Source organism: Notamacropus eugenii, chromosome 5 (assembly GCF_028372415.1).
Source record: "Notamacropus eugenii isolate mMacEug1 chromosome 5, mMacEug1.pri_v2, whole genome shotgun sequence".
NCBI lineage: Eukaryota > Metazoa > Chordata > Mammalia > Diprotodontia > Macropodidae > Notamacropus > Notamacropus eugenii.
The window spans coordinates 195,525,109-195,539,430 of record NC_092876.1 but is presented as its reverse complement, the minus strand read 5'-3'; the positions used below and the strand labels follow the sequence as shown (position 1 = coordinate 195,539,430).

Here is a 14,322-nt window from a genome sequence, read left to right as displayed (position 1 = left end):
GCAGGAAACCCATCCTGATCCCTACTTTACTCTAATTCTAGTGCCCTCCTCCCAGAAATTAATTTCTATCTACTTCATATGTATTTCGCATTAATTTTCTACTGACTTGTTGTATTCTTCCTATTGAATGTAGGCTTCTGAGGGTAGGACCTGATTCATTCTTGTGCAATGGGGACCTGGTCCATGCACTGATCCCATCAGTTTGCTCAGCTGCTACAACTGCTATAGTTTGGTTCCTGCAGAACTGTAATAATATGCCTTAGAAAGACTGGAACATGTGTAGATGTTTTGTAACTGCTTCCAGTCAGCTAATCCCATGGTGGAGAAGAGACTCTTTGATTGGTTGCAGGAGCATTCAAAAGCCCTGCTAGTTACGGCATAGCTCTGCATCACATTCCAGGAGTGAAAGATCCTCCAAGATCCCCTAAGAGCAAATGAGGTGAAAAAAAGGAAGTGACTAGCTGAGCGGTTTTTGACAGTGTCTCCCCAGTCAGTCAAAGAACTTCTTCTCTACTACTTGTTTAGCTGACTGGAACCAGTTATGAAATGTCTACACATGTTCCATGATCTTTCCGAGGCATTTCTCTTATACATCTACATAATTCTGCCAGAGGCAAACTCCCTGGCCTCCTCTACATCGCAAAGTTGTATCAGCTGAGCAAGTATTGTACATACACCATTACATATATCTTTGTAACTTCAGGGTTTATTACAGAGCCTGGCCTGTAGTAGGCATTTAACAAATACTTATTGGATGAAATTCATATATTCTGCACCCTTTGCCCAAAATACTTTCTTTTGCTTGGAGATCCTCTTAAAATATCACCTACTTTAGGCTTTAAAAAACCTTCTATGAATCAATAGAAGACAGGAAGTTATTTTTTTCCTTCCCAATCCAACACACAATCAAATCAAGTCAACAGATAATTATTAAAAAGTACTATAAGAACTACACTGAACAATTAACCCTGCATCCTCCATATAATGTGAATTTCAATATATGTTTATTTATAATATATATAAATATGTGATATGTATATAAATACATAGATATAATGATATAGTTATGACAATTTTATAAATATATAATAGTATATATATTTAGTAAAATATATATATATATACATATATATATATATATATATAAATATCTTTAATGGGCCTCACTGTTTCTGTTATATATTTCACAGGGTTTCTAAAGTTCTTTTTATTGGTACATCTTTTTTTCTTTGTCTATGTTGTTTCTTTATGTTGTATTTCTTAGTTTATTAGAACTTTTGCCAAAATATCTGACCAAGTCAGTCACAAAGTCAGTCATTTATACAGTACTGAACATTTGGTTGAATTGGATTTTGTCCTGCATTAAATAAAATTATTTAGTATTATATACAGTCTTGCCTGAACCAAAGCCAATATTGAGTCTAAAATATATCAAGGTTTGCTAGATCCCAAGTACCAGGTCACCACAGTGTCTAATAATTCATTGTGGTACCTAGAATATTTGGTGAGGCTTTAACTGAAACTATACCCACCCATTTCTTTCTTAATCCTTATTTACATTTTTCTAGGAAGGAAGCGTGTAAATAAAGAGAGGCCAGGACTTAGAATCAGAGGGCCTGGGTTCAAGTACAAACTTCAGCATTTACTAGCTGCATGATCTTGGACAAATTCCCTAACCTCATTAAGTTCTAGATTCTTAATTTATAAATTGGAAAGAATAACACTTGTATTTTCTACCTTAAAGGACTGGGTTAAGGAAATGTTCTGTAAACTTTAAAGCATTATATGAACGTGAGTTGTTGTTACCTATACCTGTGATTTCGTTGGCTTAGGAAACTCCTGGTGAATAAACTTCCTCCACCTATAGAGATCTTGTACTTATTCTGAGATGCTATAGTCTTAGAAAACTTCCTGGGGCACAAGAGTTAATTGACTCATCTATGGTCACACCACCAACATAGGTCATAGATGCTACTTATGCCGAGATTCTTCTGGCTCTCGGTGGACTATGCATTATGCAGACTATCTGTCTCATCATTATTATTGTTAATTATTACCATTACAACTGAATAGATGTTCTTTAATGGAAATAGTGATAATGGCAACATGTTATAGTTGAAAGTGTACTGGTTCCAAAATCTGAGGATCTGAGTTACTAAGAACCAGGAAGTATGAAGAAAAAAAAAGGCTTTTGAGCTCCAAATTATTTCTCACAAAGTCACACATTTGACTTATAAGAAAGTCCTGTAAGGTATTCATGTAGCCTGTTTTCTCATATCAGATACCACTAAAATAAGTTTTATCCAATTTCTCAGATGTAGCAAATCAGGAGCTGTGTTTCAGAGGGCTGCGGAAGCATGGCATGGTAGGACAAGTTAAGAACCTGGAATTAAGAAGATCTGGTCTCATTAATACACTGTTAGTGGAGTTGAGAACTGATTCAACCATTCTGTAGAGCAATTTGGAACTAAGTCCAAAGGACTATAAAACTATGCATACCCTTTGACCTAGCAATATCACTACTAGGTCTGTATCCCAAAAGAGATAAAAAACAAAAAGGAAAAGGACCTAATTGTACAAAAATATGTATACCAGCTCTTTTTTGGGGTAAAAGAATTAGAAATTGAGGGAGTGCCCATCAATTGGGGAATGGCTGAACAAGTGGTGGTATGTGATTATGATGGAATGATGAGCAGGATGCTCTCAGAAAAACCTGGAAAGACTTGTATGGACAGATGCAAAGTGGAATATACTGTGTCCAAAGTAACAGCAATATTGTAAGATGATCACCTGTGAATGACTTAGCTATTTTCAGCAATACAACAATTCAAGATAACTCTGAAGGACTTATGATGAAAAATACCATCCATCCCCACAGAAAGAACTTATGGTGTCTGAATACAGATTGAAGCATACTTTTTTTTTTAACTTTATTTTTCTTGAGTTGGTTTTTTCTTTTTTTTATCTATGGTTTCTTCCACAACGTGACTATTATGGATATGTTTTGCATGACTACACATATATAATCTATATCAAATTGCTTGCCGTCCAAATAGAGGTGGGGTTAGGGGTGGGGAGGGAGGAAGGGAGAGAATTTGGAACTCAAAGTTTTAAAAACAAATGTTAAAATTTTTTTACATGTAATTAGGGAAAAATAAAATACTAAATAAATACAAAAATTTTAAAAAAGACCTGGTCTCAAGTCCTACACCTGAACACTTATCTGCTGTGTGTCCCTGGGAAAACCACTTAATTTCTTAGTTACTCAAGCTGCTCTCTCAGAATGCAGTTGCAGGTGCTCCCTACATGAATGAGATCATAGGTCTGGATCTCCTCTTATCCCAGAAAACAAACAAATATTAGAAGGGAGCTGAGAGAAAATGATAAACTAAAAAGTAGACAGACAAGCTCAAGAAGCTTAAATGAGATCATTCAGTGTCTAGGCATATAGTACCCTGTACCTCAAATACACTCAAGGAAGCACCACTATTCTACAGCATAGGTGTTACTTAGTTGTATCTAAATGTTTATAACCCCATTTGGGTTTTTTTCCTTGACAAGAATACTGGAATGGTTTACCATTTCCTTCTCCAGCTCATTTCACAGATGAGGAAACTGAGGTAAACAGGGTCAAGTGACTCAGACACTTGCTCAGTGTCTGAGGCTGGATTTGAACTCAAGAAGATGAATCTTTTGGACTCCAGGCCTGACACTATATCCTATGCTAATGCCACCTAGCTGCCCATAGGAAAGTACCTCCTTCTAATGATAGCCATGACTCCATCAAAGCAGACAAAGAACTTCTTTATAATCCACTGGAACAAAACCTTTCTTAAATGGATTAAGCAGGTAAATGAGATAAGTTTTACTTATCTGGAAATTTACTCTGTGAAAACCATCATTCCCACTGCATTATACCTGAACAAACCCATTGTCAAAGCTTATTTATCATGCAGTACTGTGATATGTAGTGGCAGTTAGGTGATGCAGTGGATAGAGTACTGGGCCTTGAATCAGGAAGAGTTATCTTCCTGAGATCAGATCTGAGCTCAGACACTTACTAGCTGTGTGACCCTGGACAAGTCACTTAACCCCGTTTGCCTCAGTTCCTCATCTGTAAAATGAACTGGAGAAGGAAATGGCAAACCATTTCAACATCTTTGCCAAGAAAACCCCAAACGGGGTCACAGAAAGTCAGACATGACCAAAATGACTGGACAACAGCTTTGATGTGTAAACTACAGCTAGAAGTTAGAAAATGCACCTTCAGGAGCTGTAGCTCTGCATTCTAAAACAACAACTAATGCCAGAATGATTCAGGTCTTTCATTTTCAATAGCCATGTGACTAAAATTGGTTGCAATCTTCACCAGTCAATTAATGTCAGCCAATGAGCCTCTATTAAGCATTTACTATGTGCCAGGCATTGTGCTAAGTTCTGGAGATTCAAAGAAAGGCAAAAGACAGTCCCAGCCTTCAGGGACCTCACAATCTAATGAGAGAGACAAAATTCTATACAATTCTATACTCTATACAAACTATGCTCAGGATAGAAAGAAAGTAATCACCATCACTGAAGAATTAAAAGGTATCATTGAAGAGTATAGATGAGATCAACGATCCCTTTAAGTATTTAAATATGTATCTAAAATGTTATATAATACTCTTGAGATATTCAATGGAAATAAATACAGGATATCACAAAACTGATTTCTTGTCACATACTGGATATGCACATTAAATACCCACCTGCAGAGCTTGGGACTTTTTCCTACCTCTCTGTTGAAGGGTATATTTTCTAAAACAGTCTAATTCTTGAGCATCAAATGTAGAGCAGTAAAAATGATGTGGGCATTCAAGGGTGATAGTCAATCATTTGTGAACATCATTTGTTTATATGGAGATGAGATGGAAAACTGGCTTTGGGTATTATTACCCTTTATGTTTAAAGGGCACATACCTATAAAAACTCAAGAGAATTCCTCCCTGGCCATTTTTAATAGTGACTGAAACAACTGGACTATGGTAATATGCAATAAAACACACAAAGAACCTTCTGTTGTTATACTATTTCTAAAAGTCTGGGCTACTGGTAACATTTATAAAGAGCTCCTACACATCTCTAATGTGTATTTTTTTTTTTTAACATCCCTTACAGATTATTTTTGACTTGGCCAGGCAGGGAGCCTATTTTAAACCCTCAATTTGAAAATCATGGAAGCTTTATAAAGTCCTCCACCTGCATTTCTTTTTAGGAACACAGTTCTTTATTCTCCAGAGGATGAAAACCTCCAGCATATAAAAACTTTGTTAAGCTGTCACTATCAATAGAGTACAAAAAAATAATGGTTGACAAAGAAGAAACAAATTGCATCTTCGAATAAGTTTTCTTCAAGCTCTTGTTAAAAGCTATAACCTCTGATGTTAACTAAATTTAACCCATTCTGACCCTTGTGGTGGCCCTTAACCTTTTCTTTATTCTGCTTCCTGTGGTTGCTGGAGAAGCCTTGCCCAGTCATTGGAAAAGCGTTCTCTGTCACACACAAAGGCCCAGCCTCACTGCTACTCTGTCAGGAGGCACAGAATAGACTGAGGGGTCAGCACCTGTGCTGAGAGCAGGTGACAGTGAACTGGCTGGATCATTCTAGGGCAAGTTGTAATAGTTTCTACCCTTCAAATATCGTACTGCAGTTTCAGGCATTCAAACCAGTGAAGTTCAGGTTTTCTTTGTGAATGCAGACTTTAAACAAATTAATCTATTGCTGTTCAACTGACTGTAAAATTAGTAGATTTACTGTTGCAAAAAAAAGGGGGGGGGGCTTTCACTTCCACTTTAATAAGGTCACGGATGTGTCCTAGGCTGCCAACAAAACAGCCTTTAAAATCTTTGCAGCTGAAACCAGCAACTTTCAAAAAAAAAAGAATGAAAAACAATGTCTCAAGTGTACAGTGCAAAGTCTTTGCCGTACAGTTAACATGTAAAAGTTCACCTCTGAGAAGCTTCCTCTACTGGGATGTTTGCTTTTAATTGTATTTCACATAACAGTAGAGTAAGGAGAAGCAGGGGGAACAAACTTTATTTATCATTAACATTTTAATATGTTCAGTCAGTCTTACTTTTAACCAAGGAAAACAGCCCTTGGTTAGTATAATTTCATCAAACAGCCAAAATTATGTAACTGAAACACTCTGATTACTTTAAATGTGCTTTTTTATTATTTTAAATTTAATTATTCAAAATTTAATATAATAGCAATTATTATGTTTGATGTCTGCATTTAATATTGCATATTTAATAACAATAGCAAATTTGGTTCTGTTATACTTGAGTTTTCATGTTGATTTTATGTAAATGAATATTTTGTAGGGTTTATGTACCAGGTCTGTTTTGTTTTGTTTTTTCTTCATAAGTGTGAAGGAAATTATTTATCTTAAAATACTACTTCAAAATTACTTGCAGATAAATGAATTATTTTTAGAATCCATTTGTTGGATGTTAAAAAGATTTAAATATGTTCGGTGTCTTCACAGAGTAAATAGACTTCTGAACTGTATTCTTCAAGGGGGCCTTTTCAAAGAAGACAAATGGGATGTCCATTTGTAAATCCTCTTTTATTTAGCAGACTTGAAAGTCTCTCTCATTCATTATAATATATGTCCCTCATTTTAGACAAATTCAGTTTGCTTACTCCCTGGCTCAGAATGTTTGAACAATTATTACTGTCATTTTCTGACATTAGAAATGATGAATTTGGGAACTTAAGTCCTGGTAGATCTTAAATATGATAAAGAAATTTGCTGTAACAGTTTTGTCACAGATGTAGTCACAAGACATTTCTCAACTATGCTGAGAAAATGGATTATGGCTAGTTTTTAAAGAGTATTTCCTAAATGTTTTTAAATATTGAAAAAGACTTCTTTGGGAGGTGTGATATTTTATTCTTTTAAATTGAATAAATTTTTACCTAGCCTGGTTAGTTTGGTCTTAGTCTTTGCCAAAGTCTTCTCTGAAAAAGTTATCTGCATTTGACAACTCTCAGTTCCTTACCATTCCCTCTCCTCAAAAGGTTGCAGTCTGGTTTTAGTCCCCAACACTCTGCTGACACTGTTCACTCAAAGGTCTCAATGATCTCTTAACTTCAAATCCAATGGCCTTTTTTCGGTCTCTATCTTCTTGGATCACTCTGAGTACTTAACATTACTGACCTCTCCCTCTTTCTAGGTACTTGAGGCCACACTCTCCTGATTCTCTGCCTATATCCTCCTAACTATTTCTTTATTGGGCTGATTCCTCCTTCTCTTTTAAGTCTCTTAAGGTGGATGTTTCCCAAACCTCTCTTCACTGTCTATGCTTTTTCACTTGGTAATCTCACATATTCTCATGGCTTCCACCCTCACCTCTGGAAAATGATGATCAAATATCAAAGCACAATATAAATGTGAGCTTTATTATTATTACTGCCATTTTTATCACTAGTCCCAAATTCATTTAAGCTTTAGACCCACATCAAGAATAGTCTATAGGTCACCTTTACCTGTAATCATTTGACTGAGAATGGGCAGGGACCTAAGAAATTCAATTTTCTTTTTTTATAAATAAGGAAATCAAAGCTTAGGGAGCTTAAGTGAGTTGGTGATGGTCTTAGTGGCCAAGAAGGTAGCAGATCATTTTCTTTTGTATTACTTTTTGGTTTGTTATATGATTTCTCCCATTCATTTTAATTCTTCTATGCAACATGATTATGGTGAAAATGTATTTAATAGGAATGTATGTGTAGAACCTATATAAAATTTTATACCATTTTATACCGTCTCAGGGAGGGAGGGGGGAAAAGAGAGAAAGGGAGAGGGAGGGAAAAAAAATCTAAAGTTATATGGTAGTGACTGTAGAACACTGAAAATAAATAAAATTTAAAAAAAAAGTAAATACTTTTAAAAAAAGACACACTTGTGGACCTCTTAAAACATGTAGCAAGGGTGAACTTTACTATTGCCAAATTGTGGGGAGAGGGCAGGCAAAGCTGCCTTAGATTGGACAGTTCTTTTAAATGAGGATTGGAGCACTGTGTTACAGAACTATCAGCAATTAAAAGCAGGATTTCTGGTAGTTTTTAAATACTTCTACTTTAAGTCATGAACTTCATGATGGATCTTCAACAAGGAGGATTGTCTTTGGAGAATCAACAAAGATGGAAGAGTAAGAGGAGTTCCCTTCCAAACCTCCAAAAAAGATGAAAAAAGAATGCCAGACTGAGTAGTGAGAAATGAGGAAATCTAAGGAGAAATCTCAGTGGGTCATTTTTTTCCCGACTAAGATCACGAATTTGATTCACCTGTAAGTGACCAAGGCAGGATTTGAGGGAAAAAGGTGGGCCTTCAGTGCTTTTACTCAGACCTCAGACCTCAGACCTCAGAATGGGACTGGGGACTCAGACCTTGGCTCAGACCAGGGCTAAACTCTTACAACTCTGCAACTCTGAACCTGTGGGGATTTTTAGTTAGATGACAGGGGCTACATCTAGAAGCTATGTACTGGATCTCTACCTAGTAGTAAGTCTGTAATTGTGTTGCCTAGACCCAAACAGGGGCTGGAAACTGTAAAGTTCAAGGAGGTATTGATCAGACTGTATACTAGATCAGACTGTTTGGGTCTGCTGGAAGTTTGCAGTTTCCTAGTCCAAGCCACCTCAAATATTCTTGAAGAACACAGCACTCAGTACCTGGAGAATGAAGCAGTAGGACCTCAGAAAATACAAATCAGAATGCAAACTCCAAATCCAGGAATTAAAGTTGGAAGGATGAGTAAACAAACAAACAAATTTCCCTAACAATAAAGAGTATTTATGGTGCCAAGAACTCCCAAGACAAACTTAGAACAAAAGAACTACTCCAAAACACAATTAGAATTCCTTGTAGAAATGAAGTAAGAGGTTTTAAAAAAGTTTAAAATTATTTAATGAAATGAAAACATTAGAGGAAAGAAACGGAAAAGAAGTGAAAGACACAGAGGAAAGACCTAGAAGAATTATAAAACTCTACTCAAGCACCAGACTACTTGAAAATTATAATAGAACAAATGAAAGTTATGAAACAACAAGAAATCTTAAACCAAAATCAAAAGATTGAAAAAAAAAAGAAGAAATATAAGATATCTCTTATCAAAAACAACCTCAAAAATAGATTAAGGAGAGGTCATTTAAGAATTAGTGGACAAGCTAAAAACCAAGACCTAAAACACGACCTAGATGTTATATTGCAAGAAATCATTAAATAAAACTTATCCAGACCTATTAGAAAACGTAAAGTAAAAACAGAAAGCACCCACAAATGACCTCCAGAAACAAATCCCCAAATGAACCAGAATCCAGAGCTTCTAGGTTGAAAAAAAAAAACCAACCCTGCAAATGTGTGAAAAGAAAGAATTTGAATACTTAGGAGTAACAGCCAGAATTGCAGAAGATTCAGCAGTTAACACTCTAAAGAAGCCAAGTAGAATACAAGACTCTAAAACATAAAAGATAGAGACTTACTACCAATAATAACTTACCCAGCTAAATTGAATATAACCCTACAAGGGGGAAAAATAATCTTTAATGAAATAGAGGCCTTCTAAGTATTCCTGATGAAAAGAACAGAGTTAAGAAGAAACTGTGAAATACAAACAGGCAACATTAAGTGGTAGATACAAGTGGGCCATACAAAGGGACTCTACAAAGAGGAAGTTTATATTCTAATGGAGGATGCACATATCCCTTCAAAACCCTAATGCCATCAGGGATCATAGAGGGAATTAAATAAGACAGAGATCCTAAGAATGGCTTTGTTATATTTTGTTGATCTTAAAGGAAAAAAAGTGAGAGGGAAGACACAACAGAGAAAGAAGGGGAAGGAAAAATGGGGGAATTTATGTCACGTAATCAGGCTGTGAAAGCAGAAATTGCTTCAAATGAGAAAGGGATAGGGAGGATGAGAGGGCACATATCACTTGAACCTTAATTTTATCTAACCGATCAAAGGAGGGTAGAATGTGCTCATAAGCATGTGAACACAGAGTTTGGTGTAAACATATCTACCTCAACAGGAAAAGGGTAGGGAAAGGAGAGGGGAGAAGGAAAATAAGAGGGAGGATGGATTCAAGAAAGATTTAGTCATAAGCAAAAACCCCTCTAAACTCAGAGTGGGGATCATGCAGAGAGTTTAAAAGGAAAGTGAGGATGATCTTTGAGTATATATGTTGCATATGTATATATGTATGTATGTTTTCCATTAACTGAGAAGATTTTGGGGCTGGAAGTGGTGCTGATTTCAAATTTAGAAAGGACTAAATGAAAAATTAAATTGCTTAACAAAGTATTCTATGACTGGAGATAAGGTTGTCTTTACTGATGACAAGTAACGTGAATGACCATTAAAAAAAAAACAAACAGAAAAAAGCAAGTGAGAATGGAACCAGGAAAATCTTACAGAACTACAGGGAGAGGTACAGGAACCCTGAGATCATGAGACCAGGGGGATTGGTCAGAGATTATAGTCAGTAAATGTTTAACAATATTTATTTATCGCTTATTAGGTATTTATTGTGCAAAGCATGTTGCTAGGATAATAATATTGAATTTATTTTGCCCTGTGCTTCTTTCTAGGGTGGCACTTTCTCTCACCTAGCCCCATAGTATTGGGATCAGGACAATAAACTTTTAGAAAGGCAGGGAGAGTCAAGATTGGGTAGGGGACTTGGAGAACTCAGCCTCCCAGATTAATGAATTTACCAGGATCAGCAGAACCAATGCTTCCAATGTTGGGGCTCTAGGACACTTGATCCATTGGAGCAGACAACAATTAGCCAGGCATTAAGAGACTCATCAAAAGCAGACATATGTAGTAGGTATCTTTGGCTGATACATACTGGAAGTTGTATAGGGTCAGAGGTCAGATAATATAGGTAATGAGAATACTTACCTGGCAGGGGTAATTAATTCCATGATCATGAAGGTGGTTTCCCCAGGGTGAAGCTTAACTATTATACTCCAGATGGGGTGACTCCTGTGATTTTCCCAAATGGGGGAAACATGACTGCATAATTTGTGGTAGTAGTGTGTGCATTCACGTTCTTCCCTGAAAATTTTAATAAGTTAATAATACATAGGTATTGAGATAGGATATGCCATTCATGAGGAATACCAAGTTTGAGTCATGACTGAAGGAGAATCACTAGGAAGAAGATTGGTGTGGTACTTTACATGTGACAAGCGATGAATTCATTCAAACTTGGTTGTAAGATAAAAAACATAGCCTGGGAAAGGATAGGGTTGAGGCTATAGTGGATCAGATAGCAAAAGCCCTGCTTCTATTGGACCTGGCTCACAAGGGCAAGTACTCAAACCCTCCTGAGACATCAGCATAGCAGTTGGATCTTTGAGTAAAGGCAACCTGGATAAAATGGCCAACTAACATCATACTTGCCATGAAGGGATCAGTCTAGGGAACATTGTTTATAAGGGAGAAAAGAGGTTTCCAGTAGACAAGACATTAAAATGTAAGCCTCTGCCCTGGGTTAGGAAGACCCAAGGAGGGAAGAAGACATAGGAAATGGAACCTGTTTGCCAAGCTTGAAGGTACAAAAGGACAAGCCAGCTCTTCGAGAGAAGAGCTGAGGGAAGATCTGCAGCAGGACAAAGGTGCAGAGAATGCTAGATACCAGAGCATCAAGATGCCTTGTACAACAAGTGTGTGTATTAGGTGTGCTGAATATCTGACTCTGAGAAAGGTGGCTTGATCAGTGACACTAATGTCAATGGATAAGGGAATCCCATGATCTTTGTGTGAGTCAATTTCCTTTATGTAAATATGTCAGGTGACATATCCAGGGACAGGAAGTAGAAAGGGGAGAGTCTTAAAAGAGGAGAAACTTTTACCACATTATGGAGGTAAACAACTGTGTTATAGACAGGAGCTGGAAGGAAACATATGTCCCTGAAAATGAGTAGAACCGTTTGGTTGCTAAGGCTAACATTAGCATCTTCCCCACCTGAGGCTGCTCATGGGTAGTGTGTTATTAGAGGGAGAGCCCAGGCTTCTGGGCTAGTATTCTTAAATTGGCTCTTATAATGTGGCAGTAGAGCTAAGTGTTTGGATAGGAGTGAGAGCAAGAACTGAAGTTGGCAGAGATATACAGCTCTGGGGACCCGACTACTGGAGTAGTCTTTCCTGTGGGTCTTTTGTGTTCCCTTGTATTGTGTGTTCCTGGGAAGGTCCTGTGCTGTGGACTACATAACAAGCCACCTAAGACCTGAGACACAAAGTACACCAAAATACTAGACGGTGATGACTCTGAGTCATAATGTCAGTGAAGCTATATCTTTATGTTATCTCTTTAATGTTCTGAACCCTTCTCTATTCTTTTGGACATTCTAATGTCATAGATTGTGAAACCCTAGACAACTGCAGTTCAGGACCTTGTCTTGTTTGTATCTCAGCTTATCTTAGCTATCTTAGCAGTGTTTTGAACAGTGTAGGCCTTTATCAATGTTTGATTAAATTGAAATGAATGGATTAAATGATACTTCACGATCACTTCTTGCTTCATGATTTTATGATTCTACAAGAATTGCTTAGGTTGGGATCCTTCTTTGGGAGCATGTCAATCAAACAAGTAATCAATCAACTAAAAATTATTTATTAGGTGCTTACTATTAAGTGACCCTCTTTGCACATTTGAGCCCCTCACATACCTGTACATACATGGTACATACACCATTCTCAGATACTAGAGAAGCCCTACCCTTGTAGGATCTGGATGGAAGGATCTTAGGGTACTAGCTGTCTATATTCCTAGAAAGAAATTCCTGAAAGCAGAAAAAAGAAATCCCTCTTACAGATCCTGGTGGGGTATGGGACGAGCAGAAAAAGAGGGTTTATACTTTGTATGTGGCAATCTTGGCTATCCGACAGCTGCAGCATGGGCTGGAATATTAGTGAGCAATGGTGGGCATTAACATTTCAACTAGTCATGGAAGTCATGATCGATTCCAGGAATAATCAGAATTGAAGAAGCAGGTGGAGCAGAAAAGGGAATTAAAATTTGTGGGGGATTGGAAGGGGAAGAGTGTCATGGTTGAATCTGAAATTGGGTGAGAGCTGAAAGCTCAGTTAACAGAGATTAGAAGGGGACAAGATTAATCTCCATTAACTTTCAAACCAGTGAACAACCTAACATGTTTTTGCAGGCTGCAAGTTTCCATCAGAAGAAAATAACTGAAAGCTGTTACCAGGTCAGAAGAGGGAAAGGTTCAGCTTCCATCAGCTTTCAGACAGGGGAAAACCTTAACCTGTGCTTTATTTGACAGAGCTTGTTTTAGGGGAAAATCTCTTGGAGGTCCACATGGAAATGACTTAGACTGAACAACGTTTTGTTTCTAAAGCAGGTCTAACATGCTAATTATTTTACTGTATAATATTACCCGAGATATCTACAAAGTATGATTTGGCAAGTAGAAAGCAGTTAATCCTGTGAAGTAAGCTCTTCAAGAGAGGGATGGTCTATTTTTAACAGACCTCAGGTTTGTCACCACTGAGGTGATACTAAGTTATCTACACTAGCTCTTCTTAACTGTCATGAACTGTTTTCAGTAGGGGGCTACAGTATGTCTGGGAAAAAGCATAGAAAATACAGCTGCTCCTCTTTTCACATTCATTATCACTACCTGTCACTAAGTTTGTTCATCCTCATTTCATATACCACCTTAGAATTAATGTCTTTGATAATGACAATTTGGAGACCCCCCCAGACCTTCCCTGGAGACTTCCACGTTCAAGGGAACAAGAAAAAGCTACAGAGAGAATACTGATAGGTCATATGGACAGAGAATTTGTTTTCAAAGATCTATTTGTAATGTGACTAAATTTCTGGAACCCACTTAGGCATTAAAACTCTACAGACCCTCTTCATACCTTTTTAGCTCCTTTCACATCACAACTAGTGTCTTTCAATTTAAATCACATTTTCAGGGGTTCATTCTTATTGATGGCAATGGGAAAGACTGACTGTTATGGTAGGAAGAGTGCTGGACTTGGAGTCAAATAATACGGGTTTGAATCTTGGTTCATTACTCTTGTGTGCCTCAGTTTCCTCATCTGTAAAACAAAGGTGCTGGATTAAATTATTTCAACGGTTCTTTCCAAACTATAAATCTAGGATCTAGAGTATAAAGATAAGGAGTCAGAGGATCTCAGTTTGAATCTTGAATTTGTCACTCACTATCTATGTGACTTTGGGCAAATCTTTTACTTCCCTGGGTCATGGTTTCATTAATCCAAAATTATTTTC

General features: G+C 37.1%; 1 non-coding gene across 1 annotated transcript; it reads left to right on the top strand.

The window, feature by feature from the left end:
• The first annotated feature begins 10,947 nt into the window (after nt 1–10,947).
• On the top strand, nt 10,948–11,114 carry LOC140509429 (U1 spliceosomal RNA). Its single transcript, XR_011968747.1, has one exon. It is a non-coding gene; the product is annotated as a U1 spliceosomal RNA (small nuclear RNA).
• The last annotated feature ends 3,208 nt before the right edge of the window (nt 11,115–14,322 follow it).